General features: G+C 39.7%; 1 pseudogene; it reads left to right on the top strand.

The window, feature by feature from the left end:
- The first annotated feature begins 14024 nt into the window (after positions 1–14024).
- Positions 14025–15101, top strand: LOC143403968 (pantothenate kinase 2, mitochondrial-like; annotated as a pseudogene).
- The last annotated feature ends 11860 nt before the right edge of the window (positions 15102–26961 follow it).

Genomic DNA, 26961 nt, shown 5'->3' with positions numbered 1-26961 from the left:
GTGTGTGTGTGTGAGAGAGAGAGAGAGAGAGAGAGAGAGAGAGAGAGAGAGAGAGAAAGAGAGACAGGGAGCACCTGTGTGTACATCTCAGGGAAAAAATTAACTTTCTGATATGTAACATGAATTGACAATTGCAAATGTATTATATATATATGATACATTTGCAATTGAATATATATATATATATTTTCACACATTCAGAGTAGCTGAACAAGGAAATTTGGAGCCTGTTCCTCCTGGGTAATGGGAGTAATCATATGGTCAGTGAGCTACATGAAAATGTCTTAGGAAATGATTGAATCATGTGGGTTGTAATCTCATGAGTGAATTAATCCATTTGATGGATTGATAACATGAATTGATTATTGAGAGGCAGGACCCAGTTGGAGGAAATAGGTCACTGGGGTCATGACCTGGAAGGGTTTATCTTGTGCAGTGATGTTCTTCTACCTTATCCCAAGCCCAAAGCAATGGGGCCCACAAACCATCAACTGAATCTTCAAAACCATGAGCTAAAATAAATCTTTTCTCCCTTTTTTGTTTATGTCAGATTTTTTGATCACAACAATGAAAAGCTAACACAGGGAGAAATTTAGGAATCTGTAATCACAACAGCCACAGGGAGCCAACACAATCACTGAACCAAAGAACAACTCAGCCACAGACACACACACAATGGAAACCAGAAGCAAACACCAGGAACCAGCTGAACCAACCAGCATGCTAGAAGGATGTGCACAGGTTATTTGCCCCAATGCAACAGAAGTCACATCAGTTCTGGATGCTCTCTTGGGAAGAGCTTTAGTAAGCAATCGTTTTCTAAGAGAAAGGAAGTAAATACTTCTCAAAGTAGGCTAATTCAGTTGCTTGACTAAGCTTTCAAATTATTTAGTTAATTTTCTTTTCTCTTTTTTTCTTTTTGCCATTATTCAAAAACTGGGACTTAGGAGAAAGACCAGTTTAGAGAAAACAAGTACATTTTCTGTACACTTGGAAATTTAAGTTTCTGCTGAAATTTATGAACTTTTGTTCTCTGAGAATTATTCTGGGCCCATGGTTTAAATGTTTTCCCTGTGAACTGATATTGCTGAATATTTCCTTTTGATCTCTAGTGATATTGGGTCAACAAGATGAAAAGTGGTAGCCAACCTTTTAGAGTAGCAGAGCATACATGTAAAAAGAACCCCAGTTTGCAAGCTGGGTACAGTGGCACACACCTGTAACACCAGCTACTCAAGAGGCTGAGGCAGGAGGATCCCAAATCAAGGCCAGCCTATGTCTCTTAATGAGACATCATCTCAGAAAATAAAAAAGGACTTGGGATGCAGTGCACCAGGTAAGCACTTGCCTAGCATGAAAAAGGCCCTGGGTTCAATCCCCGGCACCATTCAAAAAGAGGAAGAAGAAGCCACAGTACTTGATAACATCACTGAGTCAGTGAACCAATTCTGAAATCTGCTTCCACTGGAATTTTTCAGATAGGAGATAAATTCAACCTCTATCTATTATTTAAGTCACTTTTTATTGGGGAATCTGTCACTCACTGCTAACAATAGAGTCAGAGAAAAAGCATACCCCTTAGAATAATTATAAACTGAAATGAGTGCAATTTCCCTTCAACACACTCATCTCTGTTTGCAAATATTCTATAAGAACATAACTGAAAACCTAATATATATTGAGGAGTGATGGAAAAACATTCTGAAATAGCTGATATGTAATAAAGATAAAGAATTAGCTAGTGAAAAGTGGGGAAAATAGTATTCCTTGCACTTTTAACATTCCTGAGAAGAAAAAGAAATTGGAAAGGTAAGGAACTAAAGGAAATCTTACATGACTGGAGAATAATGAATAGCAGGAGGAGTGGCACAAGCTGAGGTTAGAAGTAGAAGCAGGGGCCAGACCATGCAGAGCACCATAGGCCATGTCAAAGATCCCAAGAGCAACATGGAGATGTATTATCCAGGTAAACTAGGTTTTGCTGTAATAACAACCCTAGAATGTCAGTGGCTTACAAAGATGAATATCTTATTCATACATGTGTCCTTCATAGTTTAGCAATGGGATCTGCACTTGGGATGTCACTGTCCTTATTCTGGGACCAATGTATCCACTATGTGGAACATGGTTACTAGCCACAGTAAATGGAACAAGAAAATGCAGAAGCAAGTTCAGTTCTTAAAGCTTCTGTCGATAGTGGCATGTACAATTTCTGTGCACATTGTATTAGCTAAAGCAGGTGATAGGCCCTCCTACCTTCAAGTTATCCTGCAGGAAAGGAGAATACTATTGAACAATAGACAATATGACATGCTTTCCAGGAACCACTTGAGAGGTTTGAGCTGAAAGCTAAATGTGGTGGCACATACTTTTAATCCCAGTTACTCAAAAGAATAAGGCAGAAGGATCTCAAGTTCAAGGACACCCTGGCAACTTAGCAAGACCCAGTTAAAAACTAAAAAAATCAATAAATAAAATTAGAGGGCACAGCTCATTAGTAGTTTGCTTTTCTAGCATGTGCCAGTCACTGGTTTCAATCACCGGATCCTCAAAAAGAGAGAGAGATTTAAGCAGCATGATTTTTTTTAATTTCTTTTTTATTATTAGTTGTTCAAAACATTACAAAGCTCTTGACATATCATATTTCATACATTTGATTCAATCAGATTATGAGCTCCCATTTTTACCTTGTATACATATCGCAGATTCACATTGGTTACAAATCCACTTTTTTACATACTGCCATACTAGTGTCTGTTGTATTCTGCTGCCCTTCCTATCCTCTACTATCCCCCCTCCCCTCCTCTCCCCTCCCCTCCCATCTTCTCTCTCTACCCCATCTACTGTAATTTATTTCTTTCTCTTGTTTTTCCCCTTTCCCCTCACTTCCTCTTATATGTAATTTTGTATAACAATGAGAAACTCCTTCCTTTACCATGCAATTTTCCTTCTCTCTCTCTTTCCCTTCCCCCTCTTGTCCCTGTTTAATGGTGATCTTCTTCTTATGCTCTTCCTCCCTATTCTGTTCTTAGTTTCTCTCCTTATATCAAAGATGACATTTGGCATTTGTTTTTTAGATATTGGCTAGCTTCACTTAGCATAATCTGCTCTAGTGCCATCCATTTCCCTGCAAATTCCATGATTTTGTCATTTTTTAGTGCAGAGTAATACTCCATTGTGTATAAATGCCACATTTTTTTATCCATTCATCTATTGAAGAGCATCTAGGTTGGTTACACAGTCTAGCTATTGTGAACTGTGCTACTATGGACATCGTTGTAGCAGTATCCCTATAGTACGCTCTTTTAAGGTCTTTAGGGAATAGTCCAAGAAGAAGAATAGCTGGGTCAAATGGTGGTTCTATTCCCAGCTTTCCAAGGAATCTCCATCCTGCTTTCCAAATTGGCCGCACCAATTTGCAGCCCCACCAGCAATGTACAAGTGTACCCTTTTCCCCACATCCTTGCCAGTACTTGTTGTTGTTTGACTTCATAATCGCTGCCAATCTTATTGGAGTGAGATGGTATCTTAGGGTGGTTTTGATTTGCATTTGCATTTCTCTGACTGCTTGAGATAAGCAGCATGATTTAATTTACAGTATAAAATATCCCTCTAACTTCTGAATGAAGAATAGAAAAGAAATGCAAGGGCCAGAGAAGTGAGATCAATTAGGAGAGTCTAAGAGTGGTCATCTTGAACTATGATAGTGGCAGATAGAAGTGGAAAAGAGAGGGATGGAAGCAGACAGATCATGACATATTTTAAAAATAGAATTAAAAATTTTGTGAGGGATTGGATGAAGGGAGAAAATGGTACCAAAAATAATTGTCAGGTTTCTGGCATGAGACACCATATAGATGGAATTGCCAATCTCTGAGATTGGGGATAATAAGATCAAGGGTCCAATTTTAGACATGCTAAGTTTGAGGCACCTATGAGTCATATAAGTGAAAAAATTACATGCACACCTCAAGAAATAAAGGGCTGGGGAGCTGGGGTTGTGGCTTACTGGCAGAGTGCTTCCCTAGCATGTGTGAGGCACTGGGTTTGATTGTCAGCACCACATATAAATAAATAAAATAATGATTCATCAACAACTAAAAAAATACTTAAAAAAGAAATAGGTCTCAGATGAAAACATAAATATGTAAGTCTTTTTGGTATATAAATAGTTTTTAAAGCTGTAAAAGAGAATAGGATCCTAGACCAAGTTATGACAACTCCAAAATATAGATATTAGATGAGAGCAACAGCACTAGCACTGTAAAGCATTTAAAAATTCAAACTCCAATTCAATCTGCATGGACTTGAATACTGGGTTATATTAATCCTCTGATTCTTAGTTTCCTAATCCACATCATTTCTAATGAACCAGTCAGTCTGTTGTGAGGATTGTATTGAAAAAAAAAGTAGAAACATACAGCCTACCACATAGAAAAGTACTTTCTAAATCATGGCAATTGGTACTTCTATTAAAGGAGAAAGAGCCTTGAAAAAGTGGGAGAAAATAAGGAAGTCTATCATTAATGAAAGGATTTGAACAATGGATTTTAGGATGAGAGAGGTGCCAAAAATGCCTAATGCTACTGAAAAATTGAATAAAATGAAAATCAAGGACTGAATTGTGTCTTCTGAATTTGGCAAAAAAATTGCATCAGCATTTTTTTAAGCATCTTTGATGAATTGATGGGGCAGTTAATGAGCATTAAGGACTTGAAATAAAAATACATGTCAGATGAAGATCTAAATTTAAAAAGGTTAACCTTTAAATTCTAGGAGAATTTTAATCTCCTAGATTTATATTAAACCTTTAAAATCTTAGTATAGAAAAGGAGTTCCAAATTCACACATAAAAAAACAAATCATAAAATATAAATTTGGTAAAGTTTAAAACATCTGTGCATCAAAATATATCATTAAAAGTTGTGGGAAAAACCCCAGATAGAATGAAGATACAAACCTTACAACCAAAAAAAGATGATGCTCAAAACATACAAGAAATTCTATAAATCAATAAGAAGAACACAAATAACCTAATAGTCAAAGAAAAAGGACCTCACAGGACCTACAATTTATTTATTTTTATTTATTTATTTTGAGAGAGAGAGAGAGAAATTTTTAATATTCATTTCTTTTAGTTTTCGGTGGACACAACATCTTTATTTCATGTGGTGCTGAGGATCGAACCTAGTGCCCCGAGCATGCCAGGCGAGCCTGTTATCACTTGAGCCACATCCCCAGTCCCCTTACAATTTATTAATGTTTCCATTGTCACCGTCCTCACTTAATCATGTCCTCATTTCTCTCTTTAGTCCCACTTAGATTCCATGATCGATCATCTTAATTGGTATCTTATACATCCCTTTATTTCCTGCTCTATAATCTGTTTCTCTTAGTTTCAAAACTGTGTCCTTGAGAAAATCCAATTCTCTGAATTCACACCTGTAGCTGACTTTGGCTGTAGATACTCCTCCTTCAAAGAAAAAAAAAGATGCAAACTCTATTGAGAATTTGTAGATATGACAGTAGAAAAAAGATATGACCTTGGTGGGAAAGGGCCCATTTAGTAGCTTCCATTACTTAAATTAAAACATGAAGAGCTACGGGGAAAATGAGGATGTAAGAGTGTGAAACAGAAAGTATCAGAAGGACAGGATGTGAGGACCAGAAATTTGAGGAAATAAGAGGTTCAAGATCATTACTGTGAAGAATGAGAAGGCTGTATTACAAAAGAAACAAGATATTTGGGCCCTATGAGTACCAATTTGGGGCTATGAATTTATAGAATATCAATTTCTGAAATTTACTGGGCATCATGTAGCTCACAATTGAGCACACCAGCCCTGACACATACCTATAATCCCAGCAGCTTGGGAGGCTGAAGCAGAAGAATCACAAGTTCAAAGCTAGCCTGAGCATAGTGAGGTCCTAAAGCAAATTATGAAGACTCTGTCTATAAATAAAAAATAAAAAAGCATGAGCACACCAATCTTATACAGTTGTAATGGACCATTACATCACATCTTCTGTCAGAATACCCATATGCCAACCTCCACTCTGATGTGGCATACAAACATCCTAATGCACTCTCACAGAGGCTCCGTGCCTCCTCGTGCCACTTACTACACATGGCTGATACAGGATAAACCTATAAGACAGAAGGAGTAAGGATTCTGTGGATGATGTAAACGTCATGTCAGACCTGATATACATAGATTTGCATGTAACAGAAATAAACTCAGACCTTAAGTCACTAGTATTTCAGGTTTTCTGTCTCCCACAGTTGATCCTAACTAACCAGCAAAAAATCTCCAATTAACTAATCAGAATAACATAGCCACAAAAGTGCCCCTGTTAAACCACAGTCAAAATGTCTACAAATAAAGGTTTTGAAATGGTAAGTTATATCAACATTAAAATAACTTTAATTCTTTATGAAATTAATATATTAGAATATTTTTACTAATTTTATAAATATATGATAATGATATATATAATAGGGAATTTCATAAAAATGATAAATGAAGACATGATTAATTTTACAGATTGCCTCAGCATTTTCTTTACCCAACATTTATTGAGTACTATACCATGCTAAGCAGTATGTTGGCTGCCAGGGATATGAAGATAAAACAGAGTCCCTAAACATTGAGGAGTTCACAGAGACATAAACACATGATTTTATGTATTCTAATTTCCAGTATTATTTATTTATTTTTGAACATAAGTACTTGATTAAGCAAATGGACAAAAAAAAAATTATTTTTTCTTTTTTTTTAACCTGTAGAAAAGATATCAACTTTGGTAGAGAAAAGGGCTAACTGTAATTTGTCTCTTTGAGCAGTAGAGGGCGACAGAACATCAAAATGACAGCTTGAGTAAGCCTCTGTGGACCATGTTGTAGGCCTTTTTCTATAAAAGTAATTTATTCAACCAAGTGTTTTTTCCCCAGACTCAATGACATATTTAGCTATGAATATACAAATTGCACAAATTCATTCTGAATAAAATACATCCATGGTTTGACAAAAATAACAATTTTGTGGGGCTGGGGTTGTAGCTCAGTGGTAGAGCACTTGCCTAGCATGTGTGAGGCATCTGGTTCAACTCTCATCACCACATATAAATAAATAAAAGTTCATTGGCAACTAAAAAATATTTTTTTAAAAAAATAATAATTTTAATTTATTCCTGTGGCATTTATTATTTTTATATTTTTTCTCCATGTTATAAAACCATGAAAATTCATCATTCAAGAAAATACATTTGATGTGTTTTTTTTCTCATAAGTACTGCAGAACACTTCTTTCTTATTGGTATCTTCCCAAGATTAATTAATAAAATAAAATATGGGCACCAGCTGTGGGTTTTGACAGAAGAATAAAAAAAAATCTTCAAATTACTTGTGAGTAGCATCTCTTTGCAGCATAAAATTTGATAACTTTCATTTATGTCATCTCCTTTGACTATAATTCATATAAAAATATTCATGTGATCAAAGCTTTTAAATTGCACTAAAGCATTTTATATTAACCCACAGTGTATTTTCTATGAAAAAGAAGGGGAAAATGGCTTTTCTTCATCATAATGTTTTCATTAAGACTACTGTGGAAATGCTCCTCTAGGCACCCGTGAGTTAGTTAACTCTCATTTGGAAAGTTATCAGCTGGCAGTTATTTGTGGAACTCCACTAAATACTCAACTTATAAGTATTCACAGAAAGAGATGTTTTAAATTTGAGCTAGGGCAGTTTCCTAGGATTTCTGTAACAAATTACCAGAAGCCCCATGGCTTAAGACAATAGAAAATTACTCTGTCCTAGTTCAGGAGGCAGAAGATCAAAATAAAGGTGTTGGCAGAGTGGGTTCCTTCTAAAGGCTCAGAGGAGATTCTGTTCCTAGCCTTTTTTCTAACTTCTGGTGGTTGCCAGCAATCCTTGGTTTTCTTTGACATTTAGCTGCATCACTTTAATCCCTGCCTTTGTCATTAGAGGTATTTGCCCTATACGTGTCTCTGTGTCTTCCCATGACCTTCTTATGAGGTCACAAATCATTGGATTTGGGGGCCCATCCTAATCCTGTATGGCCTCATCTTAACTAATTACATTTGCAGAGACCTTATTTCTAAACAAGATCATATTCTGAGGTTCCAATGGACGCGAATTTTGCAGATTCCTTCTTCAATCCACTACAAATAGTAAGGCTATTTTTTATGTCTTCAAAGAAATCTTTAAAAGGAAGAAAAGTATTTTCTCTATGGAAATGAGTACCAAATATAGTATATTCAAAATAGATACATACCAAAATGTACTCAACTGAATTTTTTTATTTACTTTATTTTCACATTCATGTTATTTATATTATCTTGTACAGGAGTTTTGAAGTGTATAATAAAATAACCCATTCAATATACAATATGTATAACATAAAATGTATGCTCTTCATTGTCAACAAATAATGTGTACATTTTATTAACCCTATAGAATTAATAAATAAAGGAAGATACAGTAAAATCTTATTATAAGTAGAGTCCAAAAAGTTTTATCATCTGGGAATCATGACCACATTATTGCAAGGTTGAAAAAAACCACAAACTTCTCAATTAGCTTTCCAGTTAATGTGTATTTTCATTTATGTTTACATTTATAAAATGTGTAAGAAACAGACAAATTATTTTAAAATTGTACCATACATTAAATTAAGGAAGCCTTAAATAATCAGAGAGCACTTATTTCCTGACTCTTCACCCTGCACACCTTTATCCTGTCCCATTTGAGAATTGCAGCTGGGTAAAGTATGAAGTCAATTACCAACCCAGTTCAACCTCAATTTATATTATTATTATTATTATTATTATTATTATTATTATTATTATTTTAGTTGTTGATGGAAAAAATACATTTATTTATTTATTTATTTATTCATTCATTCATTCATTCATTTATTTACTTTTATGTGGTGTTGAGGTTCAAACCCAGTAACTCCCATGTGCCAGGCAAGTTCTCTACCACTGAGCTACAACCACAGCCCTGAATTCCCATGATCTTACAGACACTTTCAGAGTTTTTAGAGAATAAAATCAAGACTAAAGAACTTTAAAAAGATGATAAAGGGAAATGCCATCATGTTGCTTAATGACAGGGATGTATTTTGAGAAACACATCCTTAGGCAATATTATTGAGTGAACACCAGAGTGCACATACACAAACCTAGGTGGCATAGCCCCACTATACACTAGGCTGTATCTTCTAGCTACCACATATAAGGTTTGTCTTGTTAATCAAAGCATCTGCATGCAACACATGACTCTACAATGAATTGTACAACTCTCATTCTCAGAAAGGAGGGAATGTATCTGGGTTTTGAAAAAAGTCAAGTTTTTGTAACAATGAGTTGTTTGAAAAATCTCTCTCTGAAAGATGAAGGTATCAGATAATGTCTCTTGAAATTTCCTAAAATAATCACAATAACAGGCTTAATAAGGGTACTATGTTGTTTTGTTAAAATGAAGGTCATAATGCTAAACCACAACTCATTCAAGGCAGCTATGGCTAAGACTAAGCCAATGATTGTTCCAACTTATTTCAAGAGTAGAGGTTAAAGAATTGAAACAAATGTCCTCCTTCAAATGTCACCTTCCTGCCTGGCCTTTTGGTAGGCAGAGGATGACAGACTCCACGAGCCATGCTCCCTGATGAAAACCCACAGTTAGTAGTTTGAGCTGCTAGTTCTGAACATGCTTTAAAACAATTGAGCAAGACAGAGAACTGACCTTTTAAAGACAATATAGCCAAATTAAACTCAGTTTGAATACATGAAAGATTCCTGCAAGGAAACTTCTGGGGTTTCAAGACCAAGCATAAGGCTTCTTCTTCCCTACCTTTCTAAGGTCTAATGATAAATGGGAATTAATTCAGAACACCAAGGAAAGCAGGAGGAGAGTTGTCAGTGCAGGATGGAACATGCAGGAAGTGATTTTAGTGAAGGAGAGATCAGTCTCCATGGCAGAAACTCAGGGAAGCTTCAGGCTCAGTTTGCAGGTGCCTCTAAGGGCAGGGAGCTAAGAGGCTAAAATGGAAGGGTTGCTTGAAAGTGGGCCTAGCACATGATGGCACCAGATATCTGCTTACACTTCCTGCCTTCCTCTGCCATTTTTAAATACATGGACTACAACTAGCATTTCATCTCTGGGAAAAATAAAATAAGGTTTCTTCTTCTGAAAAACAGAATAAACTGAGGAGTATTAGGTATGCTGAGGATGGACATCAGTGTCACAAGTAAAGCCCTCTCATTTCTTCTTTGGAGTTCCAAACCTCTCCCTGAAAAACTAAAAGGCATCAACATTCTTATCCCAAGATTAAGGCAACCAGTGGGTAAATCTGTTTATTAAAGCTGTGGTTAGCTAGAGCTAGGGTTGTGGCTCAGTGGTAGAGCACTCAACTGGCACGTGTGAGGCACTGGGTTTGATCCTCAGCACCACATAAAAATCAATCAATAAATTAATTAATTAAAGGTATTTGTCCATTCACAATTTTTAAAAATATTATTTTTTTTAAAAAAAAGCTATGGTTAGTTAGCTATGTACCAAGAACTTGGCTTCCTCATTCCTTAACCTGATGATTTTTGGGGAAGGAACTACCAGGCTGGGCATTTCATCTTCTGGCCTCCCTCATATCCAAATGTAGCCATTTAACTACATGGAACATGAGTAGAAGTGGTGTGTGTCACTCTCAGGCCAGGGCTTTTAAGAAAGCAACTGTGGACCTGGGGGTGTAGCACAATGGTACAGCACACACTAAACATTGTGAGGCCATGGGTTCTGTACTGAGTGGATGGTGGGGTGGCAGGGAGGAAGGGGGGAAGAAAGTAAGGAATAAAGAAAGAAAAGTGCCTTTTCACATTCTCACTCACCCTCTGCCAGTCAGAAGCAGAAGGTAAAAAGGTCAGAGAAGATGCCTGTAGCATCAGTTGAAGGAGCCTGGGTCTCTGAGTCACTACATGAGGGAAAGCCACCCATGAATCAGGAACATCTGAACTATGCTGCAGTTGAGAAATAAGCACATATCATAGAAAACCATAAAGTTTTGAGGCTTATTTTGGTAACCAGCATTACCATAATTAATTGTCCTTCCCATGTACATGGAGCTCCCAGCACAGGCACTTAACCTGTGGGAGGAAAGACCTATATATTCAATAGTAAGAAACTCTGAAAAACTATCTAGAACAGTCCCATTCTTAAATATGATGGACAACTAAAGAGTACACGAAAGAAAATAAGCAGAATAAACAAAAAAATCCAAGATTTACTAATTCAGAAAGAAGAACAGGGATTGTCGGCTTATGGAATAGGAAAAAAAAAACTAAAATATTTAAATTTGTGTTCTTAGAGAAATTTGAAAATGTATTATTTCTTCCACAAAACTAGCACTAGAGAATCCTACCCCTCACCCTGTCCCACCCCCACACATCAAAATAATAATACAAAAGGAAATTCTTGTAAATTAGGCATATGATTTCTAAAATTTTAAAAATTAATTGAAAGTTTATGGGACAGTGTTCCAGGTTTTGTGGCACACACCTGTAATCCCAGGGACTCAGGAGGCTCAGACAGGAGGATCCAGGACAGCTCTAACAACTTAGTAAGACCATGCCTTAAAATAAAAACATAAAAAGGACTGGGTATGTAATTTAATGGTAAAGTGCCCCTAGATTCAATACCCAGTAACTCCCCAAATAAAATTGAAGTGTTGAAAGACAAAGCCTAGGACTCCTTTTAGAACATAAATCAAAAGATTAGAAAAAGAGAGCTTCAGGAGAAGGTGAAGCAAAGAAAATAAATCCAGAAGTTCCAATATCCTACAAATAGAATAGAGAAGAAAAATAGCTAGGGATATATGTAAGTTGTTAGAGTGCTTACCTCACATTTATAAGGCCCTGGGTTCAATCCCCAGCACTACAAACAACAACAACAACAACAACAACAAAAGTTTGGCCTGGGGTTGTAGCTCAGCAGTAGAGCGCTTGCCTAGGACATGTGAGGTGCACATGTGAGGCCCTGGGTTTGATCCTCAGCACCACACACACACAAAAAAAATGTTGGGCCTGGGGTTGTGGCTCAGTTGTAGAGCCCTTGCCTAGGACATGTGAGGCCCTGGGTTTGATCCTCAGGACCACATAAGAATGAAATAAAGATAATGTGTCCAACTACAACTAAAAAATAATAAATAGTAAAAAAAAATTAAAAAGAATAAAGAAAAAAATAAGTAAGAATGAAATGGTAATAATTATAAAGAGATCTCCTCCAAAGTTAAAGACATAACTATTCCTAGTAAAGGGAATAAATGAGTACCAAGAAAAAAAAAAGACCATGTCACATCACCATGAAATTTTAGAACACTAAATGTTTAGAGAAATGATTTTATTTTTATTTATTTATTTATTTTTTATTGTAGTAAGAACATATAAGATGAGGTCTACCTTCTTGACAACATTTTAAGTTTATGGGACAGTGTGTTCACTGCAAGCTCAGTGTTGTACAGCAGATCTCTAGAACTTACTTATCCTGGTTAACTGAAACTTTCTAGACATGGAACAACAACTGCCCATTACCCCTCCCCCAGTCCCTGGCAGTCACCATTATATTTCTGCTTTTACAAATTTGACTATTTTAGGAATCTATTGTAAGTGGAATATTGCAGAATATGTCCTTCTGTCATGAACTCACTTCACTTAGCATAATGCCCTATACGCTGATCTCTGTTGTCACAAATGGCATAATTTCCTTCTTTTTATGACTGAATAGAATTTCCATTGTGTACATACCGCATTTTCTTGATCCATTCACCTCCTGATGGACACTTAGGTCGATTCCATATCTAGGCTGTTGTGCACAGTGCTGCAATAAACATAGGAAAAGTACATTTTTAAAAAGTCTCTGGAGAAGAGGGAAAAGAGGTCACTTATCAAGAAACAATAATAAACTGGCATCAAACTCTTTTTTAGGAACACTCTGTGCTAGAAGAGAATGAAACAATGTTTTTACAGTTCTGAGGAGGGAAAAAATGTTTGAATATAGAATTTTGTGCTCTACAAATCTATAAATCAAGGTGAAGGCATATGAAAGACATTTCCAAATTTGCAAGTATTCATCAATTTCATCTCCCATCTATTTGTTTGTTTGTTTCTGTTCAATATGCCTTTGGATGTATTCCAGAGAAGTGAGACACAAACCAACAAAGATGTAGAACATGAGGGAGTGAAACTTGGACTGAAGTTTAATCAAAAACAATTCCAGGGTGAGAGTTGTGCATGGAGTTTGCTAAACAATCTAAATCAGAATAGGAAGCTAGTTGGCCCCCAAATACAATGTCTTCAAGAACAAAAATGAAATGTGGTCTACATTGAAGATATCATAACTATGGAAATGGGTGATATCCATGATATAGTAAAGAAATCTTCTCTCAGTAAAAATAAAAGAAAGACAAATGGAAATTCCAGGAAACACAAACAACAAAAATTGTGTAAAATAAGTCATGAACCAAATACAAAGCCCATTAAAATACAGCATCATCTTAAGCTTTTTCTGAAATGATAAAAGAGAATTTATTTCATTTGGACACTAGAACATTCTTCTCCAAGGATTCTAGAGATCATGACCTTAAGCCTATAAAAAAATGTAATTGTTGCACATTATTTGACTATGCAGAAATGATAGTTAAAAAGACACAATAATATAAATTAGGGAAAGCACTAATTTTCAATTTTGAGGATCAACCTATAAGCAACATGTGAAAGATGGGTCTCAGTAAAGAATGAATTTGGCATTGACCTTGAAATGTAAAAATAAATATACAACTGACAGAATGTGGAGGTTCAGGTACAAGCATATGGAAGATGGAAGAAAGGAGAAAAGGACCAATTGCCTCATCAAAGCATATCAAGAGGCTCCAGCTGGACTGCCATGGAGGAGGATGGAGGATTCTGGCGCTGGGGGGCTGGCTCCAGCGGAGCCCTGGCTGCTGCGGATGGGAGCGGGCCAGCTTGGTGCACCCCTGGAGCGCCATGGCAGGGCCACCGCCACCTCATCCTTGTGGACTGGGGAGCCAGCGCCCATGGGGCTCCGAAGGACGGCGGTGGGAGCCACCTTGGCGCCCAGTGAGCAGTGCTACAGCGCCTGCTGTCCGGGCCTTGGCGGATGGTGTATGGCGGGATCAGCCCAACTCCTGCAGAGGCCCTGCCTAGGTCTCCCGCCCGCAGGTTGAAAACCTCCGGAAAAAGCGGCCGCTTTTTCCATGGTTTGGCTTGGATATAGGTGGAACCCTGGTCAAGCTGGTTTATTTTGAACCCAAAGACATCACTGCTGAAGAAGAAGGGGAAGAAGTGGAGAGTCTTCGAAGCATTTGGAAGTACTTGACCTCCAATGTGGCTTATGGGTTCATGGGCATTAGGGACATGCACCTGGAGCTGAAGGACCTGACTCTGTGTGGATGCAAAGATAGGTGATCTTCAGCTTTGCAAACTGCATGAACTAGACTGCTTAATCCAAGGAATTTTATGTATTGACTCAGTTGGTTTCAATTGATGATCACAGTGCTATTACCTTGAAAATCCTGCTGATTCTGAAAAATGTCAGAAGTTACCATTTGAATTGAAAAACCCACATCCTCTGCTTCTGGTGAACATTGGCTCAGTGGTTAGCATTTTAGCAGTGTATCCCAAAGATAATTACAAGAGGGTCACAGGCACAAGTCTTGGAGGAGGAACTTTTTTTGGTCTCTGCTGTCTTCTTACTGGCTCTACCACTTTTGAAGAAGCTCTTGAAATGGCATCTCATGGAGGTAGCACCAAAGTGGATAAACTAGTGAGAGACATTATGGAGGAAATTATGAGATGTTTGGATTGCCAGGCTGGGCTGTAGCTTTGAGAACATTAACCAGGTGGTATTTGTTGGAAATTTCTTGAGAATTAATAAGATTGCCATGCGGCTTTTGGCATATGCTTTAGATTATTGGTCCAATGGACAGTTGAAAGCACTTTTTTCAGAACATGAGGGTTATTTTGGAGCTGTTGGAGCACTCCTGGAGCTGTTGAAGATTCCCTGATTGTTACCTGGAAGGGTGTCCTGGAAATTTCTACAATGGGATCTATGGACTTTTGTTTTTTAAAAGCCTTACTCAGTTATTTGATGATGTATTATCCGGATCCAAGAGAGAAATGACATGTATTTTTCTAAGTCATCGAGATAAATCCTTAAAAAATTCATTCTAAACTAGCAATCAGTAAGGATAGAAGCATTAAAAAACAAGTGGACCATGTTCAGGCAGTGTAAGGATTGCTGTGTTTAAGTTGCCCTTGAGGGTAGCACTGTTACACCTGTGGTGTTTTTGGAAATCTCAGCATAATTCACTGCAGACGCCTTGGAAGAGCTGTCCTGTGTTGAGCTGGCTGTGGTTGTGCATCCTTTTTTGACTTGCTGTGTGCAGGACAGGCTGCTGTGTGTGAAAATTTAATCACTATTTTCTCAGTAAGGACTTAGAGCTCACCTGTGCATTACTCTGGTTTGCATTTAGCCTTTGTGTGTACATATTGAAAAATGGTATATTTTAAGCTTCTGAAAACTTAATTGGGTGGGTTAATTCTGTTCCTGAAACTGAAAAAGCAACTTTTAGAAGGGCAGCTCTTGTATTACTTCTCTAAATCATGGGAAGAGCCTATGGAAGGTGAAAAGTGCTGCCAGAACTCCCCGGGGTAAGGGGCATAATGACCTGACCAAAGTGGGTGAGCTTGTGGAAAAGGCAGAGGCTGGCAGTGTGACACCAAAGAGCCTCTGGAATTTATGGCTCTTCAAGGGGCCATGTAGAGAGTATCCTTTCAGGCTTCATAGCAAAGAAGGAATTGAGGTGTCTGCTGATGAACTCTGGGAGCCTCTGGTGCTTGTGGGTTTCAGACTACTTGAGTGTCTTGCTAAGGGCTGGACCTTTTCTTTCTGCTGTGCAGAATAATTTAAGAAGCCTTCCCCTTGGAGACAGTGCAGCTTTTATATCTAATGTGCCAAGTGATGTGGGAATCACAGTTGAAGGCAAGGAAAGGCCTGGTATAAAGCAGCCTTGTAACCAGAAGGAAGGTCTCAAGATCCTCCCTGTTCTGTGATCTCTATACGTAGCTCAGTTTCATTCTGGGGTGGAAGGGAGGGGTGAGTAGGGTGAAAGATTGGTTATAGGCTGTGTGATGGCAGCAGAGGGCCATCCACATGCAGGGTATCCCATAGCTTTTCCCCTGAGGGACACGTGCCTTTATGCATGTGCCTTGACACATATAGAGGATGGGTCCAGCTGGGCTGGGGCCACTTGCAGCAGAATAAGAGGGATGCTGCTGGGATGGCAGTTCACCCTTATTGCAGCCACTCATCTCTGGGCCTTCCACTCTCAGTTGTCTGCTTGTTGGCTGCACTTTCTTCTTGCTACTAAAAACACCACCACCATCTACCAACTTGTACTGGTACTGGAGTTGGGGATTTCTTAGCTCCTCTGCCCTTGGCTTTCCTGTTCCTTTGGGCAGATTATTCCCATGAACTTCCATGTCATGGAGCACATGAGATTATGACAGTGCTCCACATGGGCAGTCTCCTCAGCCCTGGCTATTCCTACAGTGTAGCATAGAAGGAAATTGAAGCCATGAAGAGCAAATATACCCAAGGTCACACAACTGAAAATGGTCAGAACTGGAACCAAGGCCAGATCTCTCTGGACCCAGATCATGAGCTGTGAATGTCTCCCTGGCCTTCCTTCAACCCACTGTTCCTCTCTTGGGAAGCTGTTTTTCCTCACTTTCTACCTTGTATTCAGCCCACCCTGTCATTCCATGGGAGTGTTCTTGACAGGCCACTAGTGAACCTCAAGTTACAAATCTAATGAGTGTTTCAGGATCATACCTGTGTTGGCTCTTAGCAGGCTCCTCTTGCTTCTCTGCCTTGTGGACTATTTCCGTCTTTACCAGCTTGTTCTCTGATGACAGATGGTGTCAGTCCTCAGAAACCATCCTGGATCTCCTCAAGCTATCTCCACAATCTTGGATCTCATCAAGGCAGCACCCCACCCAGGCATGGCCCTTGAAATCAAACCCTAGATGCTGTTTCCTCTCCAGCTGTGAACTTCCAAGCTGTCCCTGCAGATGTGCACATCCTCATCCAAGCTTCCTGCCATCTCACCACCTCCAGCCCATAAGGTGCACTCAGGGTGGCCACCATGGCCCACACCCTGTCTGCTCACAGTGGTTGTCCTTGTCTGCTTTCCACCTGGTGGCCTGAGTGTCTCACCTTATCCTACCCCCAGTAGAAGCAGTATGTGGGCTGTGGCTATGGTGCAGAGTAAAATATGTGGCCTGAACTGATAGGAGGAGGGTGGCTGGTAAGGGGTAGGAGGTGGCTGGGTGTAGGGAGATGAGGGCAGTAAGGGCACCTATGCTTGATTTTGGACTATCAAATAGACAACTGAGTTTAGGTCAGAGATACAGAGCTGGATAATGTGCATGCACATGGGAAAAGCAAGGGGATTTTGTGAATTCCAAAAGCATGTGAAAAATAATAGTAATGAAATGGGCAGTAAAGGAATAAGAGGCAAACAAGCTATTCATAGGGGCCTGTGACTCAGACTGAGGGCAGGTCTTCAGGCACCTGATGGAGAATGGATGAGGCTGTCCAGATTCGACTACAAGTCATAGATGACCTCAAAACAAGTTTTCCTGAAGCCATGGGACTGAAGCTAAGCTGCAGCCATGGGACTGAAGCTAAGCTGCAGATGTCCTAATGAGGAGTGAGGAGTAGCACTGGCTTAGAGGACTTTGGACCAAGACTTTTTCTCTTTAAGACAAACACTTTCAGGTCTGGGAAATTTAGCAAGAGTATTGGTTTGGGGGTGAGTCCTTGTGGTCATGTGGGCTGAATGGGGAAGAAGCCCAGTCTGCTACTTCAGGCCACCCTGAGTTCACAGTTGGGAGACTGCCAACATTTGCCTGTATAATTGAAGCCTAGGTGGTTGGTAAGGCCTGGACTTCCACTGTAATCTCCATTTGAAGCCTAGCATTCTCACACTACTGCCTCTTACAGAAGTGGACAGGCCAGAGGCATCAGCACCTACCTCCTCTGCTTGTGCAGAACCTTTCCCTTTGTATTCCAAGTCTTGCTACCCAGGCAACTACTCTGAGTTGAAAGGCACACACTGGAACACTAAGCATTTTCAAATCTGATTTTTATTTACATGTGTTTCAGTCAATTACACGCATGTTTTGTTTTTAAATGAGTGAATAGCAAAAAAAAAATACATTAAAATTTTAAAATACCAATTAAATATACAAAAATATACCTTTAAAAAATGATATCCAGAATGGGCTACTTCATTAACTCCAAGAGCACTGCCTGCTCAGAAGGAACCTCATCTTTCTGGGTTACTTACGAGCTGCATGGTCAGTCCCCTGCCTCCACCAATGTCTTCCTGCACCTCTCAACATGGGAGACACACACAGCCTTCTAAACACAGATCAGACCATGTCACTTCTGTGCTCAAAACCTGCAATGGTTTCCCAATGAACCTAGAGTTAAAAAAAAAATTCCTAAATTGATTCATGTGGCCCTCCACCTTCTCACACTCCTGCTTTGAGGCTTTTGCTGTTGCGCCTGTCTGGAACTTTCTTCCAAAGATATTCACATGGAATATGAAAAGTGAATAGATAGTATCTTTCATGGTTTTGTTTCGTGGTCCTAGAGATACAACCCAGGGCCTCCTGCATGTTAGGCAAGTGCTTCACCACTGAGGTATACCCCTATCCTTTATTTATTTTTATTTTGAGACAGGGTCTCCCTATGTTGCCCAGTATGGCCTCAATCATGCAATCCTCCTGCCTCAACCTCCTGAATAGCTTGGATTATAGATTTGAACCACCATACTCAGAAGACAGTAACTTTTAAATTGAGAAATGAAGAAATATCAGCAAAAGCATATAATTCAATATCTGGAGGTAATTACCAGAATACTAAAAAGAAAAAATAATTATTTTTTGCAGTACTGGTGATTAAAAAGTGGCCTCCATTACTACATATGTACAGTCATGTGCTGAATAACACAGCAGTCCACAAACACAATTGTTGCGCTATAAGATGATATCTTGTGGTTAGTACATGGTAGCTATCCCAAGTTATATAAGTAGATACTGTGATGTTCTTACAATGACAAATTGACTAAAGATACATTTTTCAGGGTATAGCTCAACCATAGGCAATGCATGATTGTATGTATGTTTGTCATGAGCTGAGAAATGAATTCTTGAAGGATACATATCAGATTACTTGCAGATGTAACTTTTCAGGGATCAGTTGAAAAGAATACAGCGATAAAAATCAGTATTAAAGGTTTTAGTCTTTTTAACCAGCCAAAAAGGGAGAGAATATTTGCCTTGGCAAGTGGGACAAAGAAGACGGCAAAACACTTGTTTTTCTATAAAAACTCTCCAATAGTATTTTATTTTTACTTTCATGGAAATTAAAGAAAATTAATTTTAAAAATGAAAAAGAATAAACAGTTCTTGGTTCAGTCTAGAACACACAAAAAATGTATACTAGAACCCCAAAGTACCATCACAACTGAGATGATGCTAGATTTGGAAGTTTTTAAAGTATTACCAGCTGATCACTAATAAAATAAGATAACATGAAACATTTGGTTTTAAGCATTTTAACTTCTTGATGTCAACCTTCAAGGATTTCATAATGTCCCTCTATTAACAACATAGCCACTATATGGACATCAGGGCCTCTTCTCTTATCCACCTGTCAACTGCTGGGGAACTGGTCCAGTGTTTTAGCATTTGATCTTATTTTTCCTCCTCTGAATCACATGGTTGGCTTGGCCTCTTCATGAGATTTCCAAACGCAAGTGTAACATGCCAAGCCAAAACATCTCTCACTAGGCAGCAGGACATTTATTGGTCTTACATAAAAGAGTATTTTCTACACCAGGAAAACTAGTCATAAAGCCAAGGTGAGGATCCAGCCCTGGTGAATGGTGTGGCTTGACTTCAAGGTCTCAGGGAGCAGCCAGTTTCTCCCCATGCTCACAGAGCCCTTGAGGGCCCAGCCTCTCCTTGTGAAGGGATGTTCAGAAAGAGAACAGGGAGGAAATTCTGATGAAGAAACAATAGGCAGGTCTACAAAGAGTTCTTTGAGTCACTTCTATAGTTTCTATAAAATTCAAGGGCTAAAACTAAAAGTGTCCACTGCTGCTTATTCATGGGTCAGCCTTGGCATCTGATGCAAATGCTCTTCCAAACCCTAGCCGGCCAGGGGGGATAATAAACACAATTTTGTCCAGACTGCAAGCAAAAGAGAAATTCTGGTTCTCTACCCCTGATTTTATCCCAGGCAGGAAGGGAAAAAAATAACAAAAGTTTCCTGTATCTCCACAGCAGATATTTAGCATGGGAATGAGTATGTTGTCCTGGTTACAAAGATCAATTGACTACAACATAGGTAAGTGCCAAACCAAACTGGCCTGTGCTGCCACATGCCTCTAATCCCAGTGACTAGAGAGACTGAGGCAGGAGGATAACAAGGTGGAGCCAGACTCAGCAACTTAGTGGGACCCTGTCTCAAAAGAGAAAATGAAAAGTGCCAAGGAGGATACACCTCAGTAGTATAGCCTTACCTAGCAAGTGCAAGGCTCTGTGTTCAATTCCCAGCACCATGAAAAGGAGAGATAAGGAGCAAGGTGGGAGGGTGACAAGCCATTTGAGGTGTTTAAGATAACAGGGGACAAAAATTTTATCTGTGCATTTATGTGGGAACTTTTGGGAACAAAGGCCTGACAGCTGTATTACAGTCCACACAGGTAAAATTATTATGTAGTTTATTAAGTTTATAAAACATCTAACAATTACATATTGGAAGGGGGTGTTTGGAGAGTACATGTTGTTAGGGTGCATTATTAGCATGTACAAGGCTCTAGGTTTAGTCCCCAGCACCAAAAGATACAATATAAATAAAATAAAAATTGGGAGAAGTTTTCAAATATGACATTCATTTAAAAATTATTAATATCATTCCATTTTTTTTTCTGACAATGATATTACCCAAGGATTGATTGTCCCTTAAGGTCATTCTTGCTTCTTGAAAGAAAACCCCTATTATCACATAATTACCTACCCCTCCCCCAATTCTCCAAAATAGTGGGGCAATGAGTTAGAAAGGGAACTTTGTTTTAGAGTACTTTTTTAAAAGTCTCCCCCGCCTCCAAGTATGGGGGATTAAAACCAGGGGCACTATACCACTAAGCTAAACCCTCAGCTCTTTTTATTTTTTTAAATTTTGAGACAGGGTCTCACTAAGTTGCTGAGGCTGGCCTTGAACTTGTGATCCTCCTGCCTCAGCCTCCCCCACTGCTAGGATTATTGGCCTGACTCACCTCATTCAGCTCTCCCACTGCTTCTTGCTTTCTCATTTTTTAGGCCTCTTAAGCATGATCCCAGGTATGCATTAAGACCAAGGGTTTGTATGTTTACCTCATAACAAAGGACTTTCCTGAAATAGCTCCCTTCCCCCATCCTTTTATTCTCATCGGAACATATTATTTTACTTTTCAGCTTCTATCATAGGTTATAATCATAAGTTGTAACTATTGCCAAAACATTTCCATTTTCCTCATACAAATAAACTTCATTTCCCGGTCTCACTTGCTGTTACCTGCAGCCAGATGACTGTTCTAACCAAGGGAATACAGGCAGCAAAAAGCAGCTTCTGGGTCTAGCCTGCAGAGTTCTGCCACATGTAATCCTCCATTCTCTTTTTCCATTCACCATCTTCATAGATAAGATTAAAGACCCAGAGGAATATAGAACTGCAAAGGAGAAGTAGGTTAGTGCTAATGGAGGGTGTCCAGGAACCTCAAGACATCAGTAACAGCCTGGTTGGATCATTCCCTAACCAAAAGCAAGTTTTTATTGGATTAATCCATTGTGTTCTCTCTCTCTCAACTGGACTTTGAACTCAGGGGCATTTTACTGCTAAGCCACATCCCAAACCCTTTTTATTCTGAGACAGGATCTCACTAAGTTGCTGAAGGTCTTGCTAGATTGCTGACACTGGCCTTGAACTTTCATGCCTCCTACCTCAACCTCCCAAGTCCCTGAAATTAAAGGTAAGCACCATAGCACCCACAGGAGTTTTCTCCTTAGAGAAGATTCTATTTAATAAATTGAAGAAAGAATGATAGAATTAGATTACCACCATTTTAAACACTAATGAATTAATGAATCTAGACAATGATCATCAATGACTGTTATTGGTGTTGGAAAGAGGGATCACAGAATACTAAGAACACTTCTCTGAGTCCTAGGCCTCTCTTTTCTATTTAAATTCACTTCCAGATGATCATAATCAATCCCAGGTTTTTAATACATCTATACATTGATAACTTCCAAAATTTTATTCTCCTTCTCTAACAATCCAGAAAAGTTCTAGATTTCTATTCTGATCACCTTCTCAAAGTCTCTACTTGGCTGCTTATAAGAAATCTAAATCATAACATGTCTTCCCCAACTGAGTAGATGAGTCTAGGCCATTATCATCTATCACCCAGTGAGAATCTTCTAAGGGGCTCCATGTAGGAAGTTCTTCACACAACATCCAGAGTCAGTTACCTTTTTAAAAACACAAATCAGCACAGTGGCTGGTCTTGATGAGATCCTGACTGAGAATGTCTTGGAGCTGCTTTCGCAGGCCCCAGGCAGCCTCAGGGCGAGACTGGGGGGCAGCCAATGCTGCTGCTGCAGTGCAGGGCTCAGCAGCATGTCGATGTGGGTCAGGCTTATCAGGCTAAATGTCGGGGGCACCTACTTCCTCACCACCTGGCAAACGCTGTGCCCCGACCCAAAATCCTTCCTGTACCGCTTGTGCCAGGCCAACTCCCACCTGGACTCCGACAAGGTGATGACCTCGCAGACCAGTCGGCCCCAGCCCCGTGCCTGGGCCAGAGGACAACATGGTGCCCTGGGGCCCGCTGCCTCAGGGACCCCCATCGCTGTGCCATGGGTACCCCTCGCCCTCATGCTCTGGCCTTCAGTGGCAGAGGAGGAGATCCCACAGACCCCTGACTTGGCTGCACACATACTTTTTCTCCCTGGACTCTGGTCCTTGGGTGAAAGGGGTGCCTATTTAATTGACAGGATCCCAGGGACCTTGGAGCTGTGTGGAACCCCTTGAGACATGGGAAGCTGGTTCTTAACAAAGACCTCACTGAGGAAGGAGTGTGGGAAGAAGCATAATTTTACAACATCACCTCACTCACAAAACTTGTAAAGGACAAAATTAGAGAACGAGACAGCAAAACATCACAGGTGCCCATGAAGCATGTATACCCTGTGTTCAGTGTCAGGAGGAGGGGCTCACACAGATGGTGTCCACCATGCCTGATGGCTGGAAATTTGAGCAGCTGGTAAGCATTGGCTTCTCTTACAAGTATGGGAATGAAGACCAGGCTTAGCTCCCCCTTGTGGTTTCCACGGAGCTGCACAGCACCCCATATGGCACAACCAGTGAGCCCAGCGAGAAGGCCAAGATTTTGCAAGAAAGGGCCTCAAGGATGTGAGATGCAGCACTGACAGCTGAAGAAATGATATACTTTTGCCCAAGATTCTGTGAACCGCCATGTCCAGGAAGTACGTCTGTGAGAAGAAAACTGCTTTTGATCATTTCTCAATCTGGGTCTGGGATCTCAATCTAGATCTGGGTGTGCATCCTCTTTTGCCTCAGAGGTGGTGGTGAGAGATGATCCAGCTGTCTGAGGCCAGGCATCCCCACAGGGAGGAGGCATAGGGGCCACGGGGGGCTCTCTCTGGGAGCCTGCTCTGTTTTTTCAGAGTGAGGCAGGGTGCTCCCAACTAGCCTGCACAGTCCTGAAAACCATCTGAAGGGCAGGGCCCTTGGTGCTACATTCATAGTCTGCAATAGCAGCTCAGGCCTCACCAGGAGGAAGAGGCAGCTGCCATGTGGATTGTCCAGAGCACCGTGGCTCAGGTTCAGATGCCTGGTGATCAGTACTTGAGCACCTGAACATCATCCTCGGGTCAGGGAAGCTGCTCTGCCTCCAGTGTGATCACTTGACAGTTTCTCAACCTTGGCGAAGACCCCTGACAATGGTGGCCTCTGCATCATCACTACTTTCTGGGCACCTATCCTGAGGACCAGCCTCCTTCAGAGCCAGGCTCTTATTCCAGCCTCCACAGCCAAGACAGTCAAGGCTTCTTGATTTTTGTTTTCCAGGCAAGAGAACTTTGTATCCCTTTTTTTAAGTGTGCATGTACTCTTTAGAAATGCCTAAAAGTGTTGCTATGTTTTAGATGGATCTGTCAAATAGTTTAAAAGGAGGTAGAAGTTTTGCCTCACGGGTTCCACCTGAGGGCTCATCAGGGAGCTGGTGCCCACCAGTGCCTTTGTCACATCTGGCATGGAGGCTAGGCGGAGGCCTGTCCCCTAGCTTCTGGAGCTGACATTCCGAGTCATGTTGAAGAGTCGGGATGTTTACAGTGCATCATGTGTCTCTTCTTCTCAGGCTCTGCTTTTTCTGTAAAATTATGCAGTTCTTCTTTCTAATGCTGTGTAGACTGACCACCGGAGTTGCCTGTGTGAGGTCAGAGGCTCTGACACTGTCCAATGTCAGTGCTTTCAGAAACTTCTTTCCTAGGTCCTCTTTTTATTCCTCTTTGCCAATAACCTGATTAACCAAGTTCTCCAGCATCTAGGATTTACCTTCTCCTTTCGTAAGTCCTCTTGTCTGTTGTTAAATGTTCAGCTTAAACAATTTATAAAAACCTTTCTAAAGGACAGATTTAGCGACTGGCTGAACCAGTCCTTCCCAGCAGAGCTCCAAGGGAAGGTGTCCCTGTTGGCCCTGGGGAGCTGCTGGGTGCTTAGCATTTTTTGATTTTGACATTGACATATTAGGTAGGCTTGTGGATTGTTTTGGTTTTGTTTTTTAACTTAAAAATATTAAGACTTAATTCACTAAAATTTATTCTAAGGGGATAGTTATACTTTTGTACTTTATTAGTATCCATGCTTTATCAGCTTACCATTTAATGCCTAAGTTTCCCCTGAAAATAGCAAATAAAATTGTATATTTATGAATGAAAAAAAAACACACAAATCAGATAATGCCACACACTTCTGCAGAATCCTCATACATTCTCCTTTCACACTCAGTAAAATTCAAACATTTTTTCATCACCTCCTTCTTCCTGGATACCTCTCTGACTTCACTTTCTACCACTCTCCTGATTCTTTACTCTTCTCTACTTTTGTGATTGTTCCTTGAAGGCAATAACTCCTTTCTGTCTGTGGGCCTTTGTATCAGCACTTCTTCTGCCTGGTATACTCTTCTACCACGTGTGCTCATGGCTTTTTCACTCACATCATTCAGACATCCTAGAGAAGCCTTTCTGGACAATCTATCAAAAAATAGCACCTTAGCCAGGTGCAGTGGTGCACATTTGTAATCCTCACAGTTTGGGAGGCTGAGGCAGGAGAATCTACAGTTCAAAGTCAGCCTCTGCAACTTAGCCAGACCTTGTCTCATAATGAAAAATAAAAGACAAAAGGGGCTGGGGATGTAGCTCAGTGGTTAAGCAACCGTGGGTCCAATCCCCGATAATCCCCCCAAAATAGCATCTTGCCTCTTCCCATGGCCCCCATCCACTTTGACCATCTCCTTCCACTGATTTACTGTTTTCCATTGCACTACTACTACTTGATATTACATATTCGCTTGCTTATTATGTGTCCATTTAAAGCCTGTGGAAGTTCATGAGCACAGGAATCTTGTGTGCCTTGTCCACTGCCGTTTCTTCAGTGCATAGAAAAAAATGCACTAAATGCGTAGGAATGCAATATATATATAAACAAATGAATTAATGGATTCTAAACAAATGTGCCTCTTTCAATTAGAGTTGTGAATCTAATTTAGCAAACCCTATATATTGCTTACTGATTGGGTAATCTTAGGAGAGTTGTTTAATCTCCCTGTGCCTCAATCTCTTTATCTGTGAAATGTAAGAAAATGTCACCTATTTCATTGAGAATGAGGTTTGAATAAATGAATACAGGAAGTGCTTATTCTGGAATAATGCCTAATAATATAAGTATTCTATTAGTGCTTGCTGATATTATTGGGTTTTGTTTATTTATTTATTTATTTATTTTTTATTTTTTGTTTTTTGGTGGTGCTTGGGATTGAACCCAGGGGATTGTGCATGTGAGGCAAGCACCCTACCAACTGTGGTATTTCCCCAGCCTCCTCATATTGTTATTGTTACAGAAATCTAGACTTTGAAAGTTTAAATTAAGGAGGTAGAAGAAAGGGCCATTTTTCACATTATAAACGACATTTGAAAATCATAACAAATGAAGGCGTATTAGGATTTGCAAAGCAGAGGTTAAAAATAGCAGAGAAACTTGAAAGTCTTAGAAACCTCTGCCAATTAAAAATCAATCAGCAGCTCTGTGCAATGGCGCATGCCTGTAATCCCAGCATTTAGGAGGCTAAGGCAGAAGCATCAGGAGTTCAAAGCCATCTTCAGGAAAAGCAACGTGCATGTGCTGAGCAACTCAGTGAGACCCTGTCTCTAAATGTGGCTCAGTGGTCGAGTGTCCCTAAGATGAATCCCCAGTACTAAAAATAAATAAAATAAAAATCAGCAATAAAGACAAAGGAAGTCTGAAACTATGATGGAGCCATTCAAATTTGATTAACAACCAAAAAATTAGTTTATATACAACTTTGCAAGATAATAACCGCAGTATATATCAAAGCACATCTGTATCTTTAAAACTAAATTCCACAATATCACTAAAGAAGATGAGATCCTTTCCCACTATCTTTGTGCCTTCTACACCACATAACCACCATGTCCGTCTTTACTAAC

Source organism: Callospermophilus lateralis, chromosome 7 (genome assembly GCF_048772815.1).
Source record: "Callospermophilus lateralis isolate mCalLat2 chromosome 7, mCalLat2.hap1, whole genome shotgun sequence".
Classification (NCBI taxonomy): Eukaryota; Metazoa; Chordata; class Mammalia; order Rodentia; family Sciuridae; genus Callospermophilus; species Callospermophilus lateralis.
Note: the sequence above shows the minus strand (reverse complement) of the source record. Positions and strands in the feature narration are given on the sequence as shown.